Source organism: Myxine glutinosa, chromosome 1 (assembly GCF_964187855.1).
Source record: "Myxine glutinosa chromosome 1, kmMyxGlut1.1, whole genome shotgun sequence".
Taxonomy (NCBI): domain Eukaryota; kingdom Metazoa; phylum Chordata; class Myxini; order Myxiniformes; family Myxinidae; genus Myxine; species Myxine glutinosa.
Window position 1 is genome coordinate 402494636 of NC_136261.1, and position 14976 is coordinate 402509611.

Here is a 14976-nt window from a genome sequence, read left to right on the forward strand (position 1 = left end):
CCCATCCCAACTCTCTCTTCCTCATATGTGGTGATTTCAATTGTCACCATGCCAGTTGGCTGGGTGTGGGTACCTCTCTCACCAGCCATGGCTCTTCAGCAAAGGACTTCTGCGACTCACTGGGACTGACACAATCTGTCAATTTCCCGACCCGGATCTCAGTCAACGGAGCATCTTCTCTTCTGGATTTGGTTATGACAAACTTCCCTGAAAATGTCTGCTGCTCTTCTTCTGCTCCAATCGGCTCATCTGATCATGTGCTTGTCAAAGTGGACATTTCTCTGACCATTCTCAGAGAGCCTCCTCAGCGTCTACGAGTCTGGCATTTCACTCAGGCCAACTGGCACGGTCTTCAAGCAGCCATCAATCATCTGGACTGGTCTCCCATCTCTACTGCCTCTGACATCAACTCATCCTGGGAATTCTTTCAAAGTAAGTTGCTCTCTCTCATGCACAGATTTATCCCATCTCGTCTTCAGTTGTCATACCCTTCCTCCCGTCCATGGTACACGGAATCTTGTGGTGAGGCTGTTGCCCTGAAACAACTTGCTTTCGTCTCCTGGAAAGCAAATCCAACGGAAGGAAATCTCATTTCCTTTCACAAAGCCCGAAACAAGTGTGTGTCCACCCTCAGGAGAGCCAGGAAACAATACCTCACCGTTCTCAAGACCGAACTCTCTTATCTGTCTCCCTCTTCCAAATCCTGGTGGCGTCTGGTCAAATCTGTTTCTGGTGTTTGTTCCCCCTCCATCCCCTCCCTCACCTCAAACGGCTTAACGGCTGACTCCGGACGTGAAAAACCTGAATGCCTCAACTCTGTGTTTGCCTCTAAATCTTGTGTCCCAAACCCATCCCTCTCTGTACCCACCGTACCCAGTCGTACCCAGCTGCTCCTGGACTCTGTGTCCTTTCCTCCTGACAAGGTGGAAAAGTTTCTGTCAACCCTCGACTCTGATTCTGCAACTGGTCCTGACGGCATCAGCCCACGGGTCCTAAAATCATGTTCTTCCGCTCTTTCACTCCCTCTTTCTGTTCTCTTCACCCTCTCTTTTGCTCAAGGTCATCTGCCATCTGCTTGGAAATCAGCCAACATCACAGCTTTGCACAAAAAGGTGCAAAAACAGATCCCAGCAACTACAGACCAATCAGCCTTCTCCCAATTATTAGCAAAGTCATGGAATCCATCATTGCTTCAGATATGAAATCTTTCCTCTTCTCCAATGGCTTGATCTCTGATCATCAATTTGGTTTCAGACCTGGTCACTCTACTCTGGACATGCTGCTTCTGCTTTCTCAACAATGGATGGAGGTCCTCAACGCCAAACAGGAAATTAGAGCCGTCTCCCTTGACATTTCACGTGCCTTCGATACGGTCTAGCACCCTGCTCTGCTCACCAAACTCTCCTCCTTTGGTATCCATGGAAATCTCCACGCATGGCTGGCGGACTTCCTCTCTGGTCGTAGTCAACGTGTGGCCCTGAATGGGTTTCTCTCATCTCCTCTTCCTGTTCAGGCTGGAGTTCCCCAAGGTAGTGTTCTGGGCCCTGTGCTTTTTCTGGTCTTCATCAATGATCTCTCTGACTCTCTTGAAAATCCTCTCTATCTCTTTGCTGACGACTCTACTCTCTGTCGCTCCATTCCTCATCCCTCAGATCGGCAGTCTGCAGCCTCCTCACTCTTTGCAGACCTGGACAAAATCACAGACTGGGCAAACAAATGGAACATGTCTTTCAATCCTGATAAATCTCACACTCTTACGATGTCTCTCCGAAAAGACCAACTGGAAAACCCTCCCATCCACTTTCTCAATAATCCTCTCCAAGAAGTTCTGTCACTCAAGCTTTTGGGTCTCACTATTTGCCATGATCTTTCCTGGGAAAACCACATTTCAAATCTGGCCTCCAAAGCCAGTCGCCGACTGGGCATCCTCCGTCGTGCGAAGTCCTTCCTTGGCACACCTGAGCTCCTCACCACATACAAGGCTTTCATCCGCAGCTCTATGGAATACTGCTCTCCCCTCTGGTCTGGTGCTCCTGCCTCACACCTAGCCCGTCTTCACGCTGTTGAAACCAAAGCGTTCAGAATCATTGGAATCTCCCACGATGAAGCTAACTCCAAGGGCCTTTCACTCACTCACCGCAGGCAGGTTGGTGGTCTTTCCGTCTTCTACCGACTCCTCTCTGGCCTTGCCCCCACAGCCCTCTCTGGGCTCTGTCCCCCAAATATTCCTACAGGTCGCACAAGATCTGCCTGCAACCCTCTTATGGTTAAACTGCCAAAATCAAGACTTTCTGCTCACCTTCACTCCTCTTTTCTGCCGCCTCTGGAACAAACTCCCTCACTCTCTTCAATCCCACTCCACCCTCCAGGTCTTTAAAACAGCTGTTCACCACCATCTCTTATCCTCCCCCATCCAAAACCTTGATCTTTTCTACCCCCGCTAATTTCGGTCCCCTTGTGTTTTATACCTCTCCCACCCTCACCCCCCTCCCCCCTCCCCTTCCCACGCCTCCTGCCCCCAAGCCCTCTCCCTCCGACACTTCTCCCTGCTCTCAAATGTTGTGGTTGTGTGCTTCCCCTTCTCTCCCCATCTTGTCTTCCGCTCCCTCTTTTTGTATATTTTTGTTTGTGAAATTAATGTTAGCTCTTTCACGAGCCTCGATTCAGTATACAAAAAAAATAATAATAATAAAAAAATAAAAATAAAAATAAAAATCTGGTATTCCTTTACTTTGGTTTCTTCTTCCCCCGAACGCTTTAGTCCTTTCCCGATTGAGTACCTGTGGCACGATTCGGCCAACCGCTATAATCGGATTTAGTCTTTTGTTAATGGCCTGAGTCGTGGCTCGCTTCGCTTGGCGTGTCCATTACAGCCGCGGCTCATTTCCTCGCTTACCGGAAGGCGCTGTTAATTAGGTCATAGGAATAATTGGCCTACTACCCTATTCAGCGCTGACCGGAAGTGACGTAATCGCTCCAGGATGGGCGGAGATGGTCAGCTTAACAGGACAAGGGGATTAACCCCTCCCTTGCTAACGGGAGTGCCATCCCCCGGATCCGTAACAATATACAGACTTGGCACTTAATATGGAATTAAGAATACTGATGGTGCTTTCAAAAATCATATCAGAATACACATATTTGATTTTCATCCTCCTGGCCCCAACTCAATTGTTGAGGTTGTGGATATCATCAAACCCTCTGTGAAAGATTTTATTGAAAAGACTCTTATTGAGTTGAAATCAATCAAGTTCTATATGGGTATTAAAATGAAAATCTCAAAAGAAGATCCATTCACTGGTGATGTTTTCACTGATACAGCTTACATGAGAACAGACACACACTTTATAACAACATACAATCAGGTCAATCCTGTTTATGATCAACTGATCAAGCAAGAACAAGAACTTGAGCATACTATTACCGGAAGTGGTTTCAATATACAGACTTGGCATTTAATATGGAATATTTTTTTTTTCTTGACTTGGGTTTCCTTTCTAAACTCAGAATATCAATCTGGTGAGTTTCTTTTACGCTTCGGTGATTTCTTTGTTAAAAGAACCATGTCACTGATTGTCTGTCGCAGCAAGAAGTCAATAACAGGATTATATTACAGGTGGCGTGACAAAATGTACGGACAGGTACATTTGACGATTGGCTTCACAATCGGGTATATAACGGTTGTTGCGTTCTGTATTAGTGGAAAACAACTGCTGCACGTCTACAAAAGTTATTGCCGCTTCCTCTGGAGATGGTCCGTCAACTTGACAATGCTGTTTGTCATGGAGTGGTGGCTTTACGAATTCCGGCATGAAACAGTGTGCTGTTGCTCAGCAGTATGGCATCACTCAAGGTCAGGTGCCAAAGATCCCGAAACGCAATGCTCAGAGGGGTGTCCCTCCTCCAATATCGAGGCGAGGACGTCCCCACAGAACCACAAGGAGGGATGATCGCCAACTGCACCGGTTAGCACGCAATGGCCGTACCAAGTCAGCTAATCGGCTTAGGGCTGAGTGGCAGCAACTGACAAATGTGCCTGTATCCAGAAGGCTAGTCGACCAACGACTGGTTCAAGCAGACTATCGTGCCAGGCATCCCCTGAGAAAGCCAGGCCTGACAAGACAACACCGCCAGCGCCGATTGCAGTGGGCCAGAGAGCACCGTCAATGGCAGCCAGGACACTGGAATCACGTGATCTTCAGTGACGAGTCTTGATTTCTGGTCTATCATCAAGATGGCCATGTCTGAGTGCACAGACAAGTGCATGAAGCCTACAACGAAGATTGTATAGTGCCAAGAGTCCAAGCTGGAGGTGATGGGGTGACCGTTTGGGTTGCTTTTCATGCAGGGGGCAAAACTGACCTGGTTGTTCTGAATGGAAACCTGAACCAGTTCAACTACAGGGCCATTCTGGAAGAAACAATGCTTCCATTTGCTCGTGTAGCCTTTCGAGGAAACTTTGTCTTCCAAGATGACAATGCATGGCCTCATCGTGCTCGCATGATCCAACACTTTCTTGCTGACCATGGTGTGGAGCATATGGAGTGGCCTGCCATGTCCCCGGATATGAATCCGATAGAGAACTTGTGGGCAGAATTAACGCGTCAAATCGACAACTTGGACCAGCAACCGACCTCTGTGCGTGAATTGCAGCAGGCTATTGTCACTGCATGGCAAGCGATTCCTGTCCAAACCTTGGCAAATCTCGTGAACAGCATGCCACGACGTGTACGTGCTCTCCTGAATGCTCGTGAGGGTTACACGACGTACTGAACTGTAATTTTACTGTCCGTAATCCCAGTTGTAATTTAACTTTTGTTTTTGTTAAAAAAAATTTGGGCTAATGTGCAAAATAAAGAAATACTTCTGGAAAACGTACAGAAGTTTAACACAGTACTGTCCGTGAATTGAGTTCAATATCAGTTTACATCACTTTCAAGGATCAATTTATTTGCTTCGAAATGTCAAATGTGGTTTTTGTTTCTTTTAAAGGTCACATTAACAAAATCTAGAATAATTTCAACATAATTCCAATGAACTTTTGGTTCTAAGTCAACTTGAAAAGTAAGTTCACCCCACAAAAAAAATATTCCACATTAAATGACAAGTCTGTATTTTAAAAATCTCGAGATTTCATAGAACATGTTACGTCATGGAATGTATACTTCAATTTAAATATAATAATGAAGTGATAGATTGTTAAAAATAAAAATTCCACATGTTAAGCGCTAATGAAGCAGTCTTTCGACATCACCCTTATTCACCACCCTATTTAACATGTCCAAGTACTGCCACACTGGAGGTTATTGGAAGCAACAAGAAGGCGATTTGTGTTCAACAGTGTTCAAGTATTTAATTCAACTTAAATAAAATAAAGATTGTAAAATTCATGAAAAAAAATTTGGGGGAATTCACCGGCGTTGCACAGTGTCTATTACATCACGCAGTCTAACACCTGACATTACTTATTTGTGACTGTTGTTTGTCTCCTTTATGATGTCATTAAAAACTAATTTTCCTGTTTGAAAATAATTTCAATTTTGTTTGACTGCCAAGCAGCAGATAGAGTGAAAAAATTGTTGCAGACGCAGGGTTTGGGGTGCGTCACGAGTGGGACTTCTCGGACTCTCCCCGATCTCTAGACACGCAGGTTGCTGTGTGGTGGATAGCTTCACGGCCCGACGGGATGTTAAGTTAGTTAATTGAGACCACCAAACCTGACAACACAACTGATCTCGGCAGTTGATCCTTCCATGCTCTGGCGTTCCAGCTTTTTAGCCGCTTCCGCACTAAATATTCTATCCTATGTAAGCCCCCTCTGTGGAAAAGTTAGATGGTCCTGGAGACCCAAAACACCCCGAAGACCCAAAACACCCCGAAGACCCAAAACACCCCGAAGACCCAAAATGCCCTGAAGACCCAAAACGCCCCAAAGACCCAAAACACCCCGAAAACCCAAAATGCCCCGAAGACGCACAATGCACCGAAGACCCAAAATGCCCCGAAGACCCAAAACGCACCGAAGACCCAAAATGCCCCGAAGACCCAAAACGCCCCGAATACCCAATACGCCCCGAATACCCAAAACACCCTGAAGACCCAACACACCGTGAAAACCCAACACACCGTGAAGACCCAAAACACCCTGAAGACCACAAAGACCCTTAAAGACCATTTAGATCCAAAATACCTTTAAATACCCCGAAGAACCAAAATACCCCAAAGACTCTTAAAGACCCAGAGGAAACAAAAGACCCTTAAGAAACAAAAGCCCCTGAAGACATCGAAGACCCAAAACACCCCAAAGACCCAAAATACCCTGAAAGGCCCAGAGGATCCATAAGACCCCGAAGACCCAAAAGGCCCTGAAAACCCAAAACACCATGAAAACACAAAAGACCCAAAATACACCGAAATGGTCAAAGATGCCTATCCCACTGAAACGACACGGGGCGCGCCAATTCATGCTAGTATTCACAATAATACAGACAGTGGATTTGTGTTTTGAGGACCTCTCTTTGTTGTGAAACCTTTCAGAAATTCAAGTTTCATGAAAAACATAGGCAGGAGTCTTCTTCTGATAGGCAGGAGTCTTCTGACAATTTTACAACAAGGCTGTTCTCCCAATATCACACATGTCAATAAAACATGGACTACAGCAAATATTGAGTAAAAATTGATGTTCAAACCATGGAAAGATGCCATCTGAGCATAACCAAAAAGGGAACAACTAAATCAGATAGAAAGCAAAATTCCGAAACACTGGTTACAATCAAAAAACTCAAATGGAGCTTGGCTGGTTACACGACGAGAACAGAGACAAGAATTACAAACTGGCAACCTCAGGAAGACCCTGAAAGAAGCACGATGAGATCCAAGAAGAGACTGAGAGATTAAGCTCTGTTACCATTTGAGTTTTTGGCATCAATTTTTCAACAATTCTCTATAACAAGAATAGGGAGAACCAAATTAATAAAGTTTACTTTTTTTTTTAAGCTGTCATTTTGTTGAAACTTAGTTTGAGGATGCGGATGGGGTTCGCATTTTGAGATTCTTGTTGCCTTCCAACACCAGTTTGCAGTCATTGTTGTGGACATTCTGGTGACAGCCAGCCATATGGCTTTCATCAAGGGGTTCGGGGTGCTGGCTGGTTGTCGGGGGTTATATAGTACTCTGAGAAGTTGTGATTACAAGGTATTTGCTCAAAGGGCTGTGTGCTTTCACCATATCTTTCTCCTTACTGGTTCACTGAATACCTTGCCGACGGCTGAGGATCGCTTACAAGCGAGATCACGCGAGATCACGGCGAGGTCACGTCTTTTCGAAGCTGTTCCATGCGCTCACGCTTTCGAAGCTAAGTGATCCTTCTCAATTGTGTTTTTGTCGAGACTGTATCTATCTTTCGGTGTATGTACCTATAGCGTATCTTTTGGAAAAATTTTCGGTGCTAATTTTTTGTACATGTATACACAATCGTCGGTTAATGCGTATCGAGTATTCTGCGGCCTAGTACTCGTAGGCTTGGCTACCGTACCATCTCCGACCTTGTGGTTTTGTTTTTCTCTCAGCGATTCGTCGAATGCGCTGCATTTATTTTCGTTCTCTGGTTCATCCCAGTCGTTCACCCCATACCTCCTTGTTTAAAATCTCTACTCAAAAAAAAAAAACCCCAAAAAGTATTTCCTTCCCCAGGTGTTATTCGTTTATTTGTTCTTTTTTGTTCGTTCGTTCTTCGTTCGTGATCACGCGATCACGTGATTAGAAATGTATAATCTCTCCTGTGAACAACTATTTTCTCTCATATATTATAACACAGTTTTCTTCTTTTCCGACAAAAGGATGCTTTCGTCTTGCTCACCAAATCTATTCATTCCCAAAAATATATATAATACCATCTCTTACAGTTCCTCCTTTCTACATTCCCTAAACTATCCAGAACTCCACCCCTCCTTCAGTGTCCTCAAACATATCTTTGACTCGAAGGTCTCAAACTCATTTTGCAAAAAATGTTCGTTTCCCATGAATCGTACACTTTTCAAAATCCAATCTCACCCCTCACCTCCAAATCCTCCCCATCACCCATCCCTTTCAAATCTCCCCCCTTTCCCCTTCCCTCCCCTCCCTCCTAAACTCCCCCCACACCCCTCCCCTCCGAGACTCTCCCTCGCTCCTCCCCTCCTGGACTCTCCTCTCACCCCTCCTCCTCAAAGCATCCTCCCTGCTTCTTCCCCCTTCCAACTTTCACCTTCATCTCCCCCAACCTTCTGCCTCGCTCTTCCTCCTCCTCAAATAACACCTCACTGTGCCTCACCCAATCTCCATCAAACCTTTTGTCCGCCCCATTCTTCCCTTTCTCCAAGCTATTCTGAAATCTCTGAAATCTCTGACACACCTTCAACAGCTCTCCCTACCTCTTCCTCCTCTTCCACATCTTACCCTACCCCCCCCCCTGTTCTGGACCCGATGCTCCCCCTTCCTCTTCATTAACGGTATGGACCTCAAACATCCGGGGCCTTCGCTCAAACTTGACTGATCTCTCCATACAGGTTGCTTCTGACAAACCAGATGTGATCTGCTTAACATAAACTTTCCTCCTTCATGATGTCTCTGATGCCTTGGTATCTCTCCCAGGTTACTCCCTCTTCCGGTATGACAGACCTGAGCCTCGTCCTGGAGGTGGGGTTGCTATCTTTATAAAAAACTCTCTTCCTCACTCGCCCTCCACTGCCCTCTCTCCACCTCACCCCCAGGAATACCTTTGGCTACGGCTTCCCCTTCGCTCCCACCTTTTGTTCATATGTGTGTTGTACCATCCACCAAACAGCGATGACTCCATCTACATCTCGCTGTCTGATAATATGGACCAACTTCAATCTACCCATCCCAACTCTCTCTTCCTCATATGTGGTGATTTCAATTGTCACCATGCCAGTTGGCTGGGTGTGGGTACCTCTCTCACCAGCCATGGCTCTTCAGCAAAGGACTTCTGCGACTCACTGGGACTGACACAATCTGTCAATTTCCCGACCCGGATCTCAGTCAACGGAGCATCTTCTCTTCTGGATTTGGTTATGACAAACTTCCCTGAAAATGTCTGCTGCTCTTCTTCTGCTCCAATCGGCTCATCTGATCATGTGCTTGTCAAAGTGGACATCTCTCTGACCATTCTCAGAGAGCCTCCTCAGCGTCGCCGAGTCTGGCATTTCACTCAGGCCAACTGGCACGGTCTTCAAGCAGCCATCAATCATCTGGACTGGTCTCCCATCTCTACCGCCTCTGACATCAACTCATCCTGGGAATTCTTTCAAAGTAAATTGCTCTCTCTCATGCACAGATTTATCCCATCTCGTCTTCAGTTGTCATACCCTTCCTCCCATCCATGGTACACGGAATCTTGTGGTGAGGCTGTTGCCCTGAAACAACTTGCTTTTGTCTCCTGGAAAGCAAATCCAACGGAAGGAAATCTCATTTCCTTTCACAAAGCCAGAAACAAGTGTGTGTCCACCCTCAGGAGAGCCAGGAAACAATATCTCACCGTTCTCAAGACCGAACTCTCTTATCTGTCTCCCTCTTCCAAATCCTGGTGGCGTCTGGTCAAATCTGTTTCTGGTGTTTATTCCCCCTCCAACCCCTCCCTCACCTCAAATGGCTTAACGGCTGACTCCGCACGTGAAAAAGCTGAATGCCTCAACTCTGTGTTTGCCTCTAAATCTTGTGTCCCAAACCCATCCCTCTCTGTACCCACCGTACCCAGTCGTACCCAGCTGCTCCTGGACTCTGTGTCCTTTCCTCCTGACAAGGTGGAAAAGTTTCTGTCAACCCTCGACTCTGATTCTGCAACTGGTCCTGACGGCATCAGCCCACGGGTCCTAAAATCATATGCTTCCGCTCTTTCACTCCCTCTTTCTGTTCTCTTCACCCTCTCCTTTGCTCAAGGTCATCTGCCATCTGCTTGGAAATCAGCCAACATCACCGCTTTGCACAAAAAAAGTGCAAAAACAGATCCCAGCAAGTACAGACCAATCAGCCTTCTCCCAAATATCAGCAAAGTCATGGAATCCATCATTGCTTCAGATATGAAATCTTTCCTCTTCTCCAATGGCTTGATCTCTGATCATCAATTTGGTTTCAGACCTGGTCACTCTACTCTGGACATGCTGCTTCTGCTTTCTCAACAATGGATGGAGGTCCTCAACGTCAAACAGGAAATTAGAGCCGTCTCCCTTGACATTTCACGTGCCTTCGATACGGTCTGGCACCCTGCTCTGCTCACCAAACGCTCCTCCTTTGGTATCCATGGAAATCTCCACGCATGGCTGGCGGACTTCCTCTCTGGTCGTAGTCAACGTGTGGCCCTGAATGGGTTTCTCTCATCTCCTCTTCCTGTTCAGGCTGGAGTTCCCCAAGGTAGTGTTCTGGGCCCTGTGCTTTTTCTGGTCTTCATCAATGATCTCTCTGACTCTCTTGAAAATCCTCTCTATCTCTTTGCTGACGACTCTACTCTCTGTCGCTCCATTCCTCATCCCTCAGATCGGCAGTCTGCAGCCTCCTCACTCTCTGCAGACCTGGACAAAATCACAGACTGGGCAAACAAATGGAACATGTCTTTCAATCCTGATAAATCTCACACTCTTACGATGTCTCTCCGAAAAGACCGACTGGAAAACCCTCCCATCCACTTTCTGAATAATCCTCTCCAAGAAGTTCTGTCACTCAAGCTTTTGGGTCTCACTATTTGCCATGATCTTTCCTGGGAAAACCACATTTCAAATCTGGCCTCCAAAGCCAGTCGCCGACTGGGCATCCTCCGTCGTGCGAAGTCCTTCCTTGGCACACCTGAGCTCCTCACCACATACAAGGCTTTCATCCGCAGCTCTATGGAATACTGCTCTCCCCTCTGGTCTGGTGCTCCTGCCTCACACCTAGCCCGTCTTCACGCTGTTGAAACCAAAGCGTTCAGAATCATTGGAATCTCCCGCGATGAAGCTAACTCCAAGGGCCTTTCACTCACTCACCGCAGGCAGGTTGGTGGTCTTTCCGTCTTCTTCCGACTCCTCTCTGGCCTTGCCCCCCCAGCCCTCTCTGGGCTCTGTCCCCCAAATATTTCTACAGGTCGCACAAGATCTGCCTGCAACCCTCTTATGGTTAAACTGCCAAAATCAAGACTTTCTGCTCACCTTCACTCCTTCATTCCTCTTTTCTCCCGCCTCTGGAACAAACTCCCTCACTCTCCACCCTCCAGGTCTTTAAAACAGCTGTTCACCACCATCTCTTATCCTCCCCCATCCAAAACCTTGATCTTTTCTACCCCCGCTAATTTCGGTCCCCTTGTGTTTTATACTTCTCCTATCCCCCCCCCCCCTTCCCACGCCTCCTGCCCCCAAGCCCTCTCCCTCCCACACTTCTCCCTGCTCTCAAATGTTGTGGTTGTGTGCTTCCCCTTCTCTCCCCATCTTGTCTTCTGCTCCCTCTTTTTGTATATTTTGTTTGTCTGGTTGATTTGTTTGTGAAATAAATGTTAGCTCTTTCACGAGCCTCGATTCATTATACAAAAAAGAAAAAGAAAAAAAAAGCGGGGCATGTACAACCCAGTATGGGTGAATTTAGCAAACTATGTGAATTTAGCAAACATTTATCAGCAAAAACACACCTTTTCCCACAGTCAGAGCACTTTTTATGCGAGCACTCCAGCGTGGGTTTCACGATGGATGTTGAAGCTCCATTTAGAAATAAAATCCTTGTCACAAATAGAAAATTTGTAAGGATGCCCTCGTTGGTTGTTATCTCCATAGGTGGGTTTTAGGAGGTGGAAGGAAGTTCCCCCAGAACTCAAAATCTCCAACTCCTTTTTCGGTAAAGGATTATTATTCATGAATCCGGTTGTGGAAATTTCATTCTCATAGCTTTTTTCCAAGTTTTAGAATCCTCAATGAACCTCAGACAGCCTCCATCTGCAGGTTATTTATCATGATATTCCCCGGAATACTTTTTAAGAGCTCAGTTTGGGTTTTCTTGATCATCCGGATTCACTGTTGCTCCGACTATCACGAGTACAATTTCAGGTTTCTTCAATTTCGAAATTCTCTTCACCTCATTTTTCATATTCTGGTATTTCAGAATTGAGCTCTCTTGTATGGATCTTCACATGCGTTTTCAAACTGCCTTTGAGAGAAACCATTATTACATAATCAGCATTTTTAAGGATGCTTTTCTGTATGGATCATCATATGTAATTTCAAATGGTCTTTTCGAGAGAAACCTTTCTCACATATTGAGCATTTGTGAAATCGCTCTCCTGTATGGATCTTCATATGTCTTTTCAAATTGCCTGTACGAGAGAAACCTTTATCACATATCGTGCATTTGTAAGGATGCTCTCCTGTGTGGATCCTTATATGCCTTTTCAAACTGTTGCCATGAGAGAAACCTTTATCACATATCGAACATTTGTAAGGACGCTCCCCTGTATGGATCCTCATATGTGATTTCAAACTGCCTTTTAAAGAAAAAACGTTATCACATATCAAGCATTTGTAAGGACGCTCTCCTGTATGGATCCTCATGTGTGATTTCAATCTGCCTTTTTGAGAGAAACCTTTATCACAAATCGAACATTTGTAAGGACGTTCTCCTGTGTGGATCCTCATATGCAATTTCAAATAGCATTTTTTAGAGAAACCGTTATCACATATCGTGCATTTGTAAGGACGCTCTCCTGTATGGATCCTCATATGTGATTTCAATTCGCCCTTTCGAGATAAACCTTTATCACATATAGAGCATTTGTAAGGACACTCTCCTGTGTGGATCCTCATATGCGATTTCAAACTGCCTTTTAAAGAAAAACCGTTATCACATATCAAGCATTTGTAAGGACGCTCTCCTGTGTGGATCCTCATATGCGATTTCAAACTGCCTTTTAAAGAAAAAACGTTATCACATATCAAGCATTTGTAAGGACGCTCTCCTGTATGGATCCTCATGTGTGATTTCAAACTGCCTTTTTGAGAGAAACCTTTATCACAAATCGAACATTTGTAAGGACGTTCTCCTGTGTGGATCCTCATATGTAATTTCAAATGGTCTTTTTGAGAGAAATCTTTATCACATATTGAGCATTTGTGCAGTCGCTCTCCTGTATGGATCCTCTTATGCAATTTCAATTTGACGCTGTGAGAGCAACCTTTATCACATATCGAGCATTTGTTAGGTTTCTCTCCTGTATGGATCCTCATATGCAATTTAAAATTGCCTTTATCAGAGAAACCTTTATCACATATCGAGCATTTGTGGGGACACTCTCCTGTATGGATCATCATATGCAATTTCAATTTGCTTTTGGTCGAGAATCCTTTATCACATATTGAACATTTGTAAGGACGCTCTCCTGTATGGGTCCTCATATGTAATTTCAAATTCCCTTTTTGAGAGAAACATTTATCACATATTGAGCATTTGTAAGGACGCTCTCCTGTATGGATCCTCATATGTAATTTCAATTTGCAGCTACGAGAGAAACCTTTATCACATATCGAGCATTTGTAAGGTTGCTCTCCTGTATGGATCCTCATATGCAATTTAAAATTGCCTTTTTGAGAGAAACCTTTATCACATATCGAACATTTGTAAGGACGCTCTCCTGTATGGATCCTCATATGTAATTTCAAATTGCATTTTCGAGAGAAACCTTTATCACAAATTGAACATTTGAAAAGACGCTCTCCTGTATGGATCCTCATATGTAATTTCAAATTGCCTTTTTGAGTGAAACCTTTATCACATGTCGAGCATTTGTGAAGTCACTCTCCTGTATGGATCATCATATGCAATTTCAATTTGCTGTTTTTCAAGAAATCTTTATCACAGACAGAGCACTTGTGGGGGCGTTTTCCAGTGTGGATCCTCATGTGTATTTTGATGGAGGTCCTCAATGCAAAATCCATTCTGCACACATTACACTTGTAGCGTATTCGCCTTTCTACAACCTTTTTGTGTTTGTATAATTTAATCTTAATCTTGGTGTTGCGAGGCCTAGGCATGCATTTGTATTTTAAATGAAGCGAGCCTTGATCTCGTGATTGTTTCTTCAAAAAAGGCTTCTTCCTTACTGCCAAGCAGCGACTGGACCTTATTTGTCCCACATTACTTCTCGATTGTTCTACAGAAAGAAAGAACACATTTTTTTGGTCAAAATCAAAATGGGAAATATTTAACGCATTTCTGAAAATCTTGTATTTTCTCAACACAAAATATTGTATGTTAACTTTTAAAGTTTCCACTCACCAGTTGCAAAAGAGGAGGCACTTCCGTTTGCCATGTGAATATCATCTGAGCCTTCCTTTGCAGAAGCACATTTTGAATCTTCTGTGACAGATGAATCGTTGTTGTGTTGTCTGCCTTCCACATTTACAGAATAGACATCACCTGTGTACAAATCATCATCAGTCTTTTGCAGGGAAATGAGATTGAGAACCATCTAGAGAGTTCATTGAACATGTTACGCCATGGAATGTGTATTTCAATTTAAATATAATAATGAAATTAAAGTTACAGTTAAAGTTACAGTTACAGTTTTACACAAAAAAGGTGCAAAAACAGATCCCTGCAACTGCAGATCTTTTGATCTTTGATCACTCCACTTATCACTTTGAGTGTGTGGGGTAATGAAACAGCTCCCTCCAAATACAACATGGGAATCCAAAAGTCTTTTGTGGTGAAGACACAAGAAATGCCAATATTATGGAATGCGTGTTCCAATTTGCAGCAACCCTTGCTGACACCACAGTTAAACTGAGATTTTTTTCCAATAACTTTCTTCCCAGCTGAAAGTACCACAAACACTGTTAGCCAGGTTAGGTCAGGCACGGCAGTGCATTGCCACGCCCACTTTCTGCCGGTACTCCACAGGCCTCCATGCCACCATCCCGCAGACAGCAGGATGCCCAGCCCATTCCCATCTCCTTGAGATACCGATGA

General features: G+C 44.7%; 1 long non-coding RNA gene across 1 annotated transcript in view; it reads right to left on the bottom strand.

Moving 5' to 3' along the window:
• The window catches only part of LOC144889588 (uncharacterized), a 148330-nt gene that overhangs the window by 112090 nt on the left and 21264 nt on the right, over positions 1-14976 (bottom strand). The window contains exon 2 of the long non-coding RNA XR_013621899.1: positions 14284-14424. This is a non-coding gene — a long non-coding RNA (uncharacterized LOC144889588). The remainder of the gene's footprint in view (positions 1-14283; positions 14425-14976) is intronic.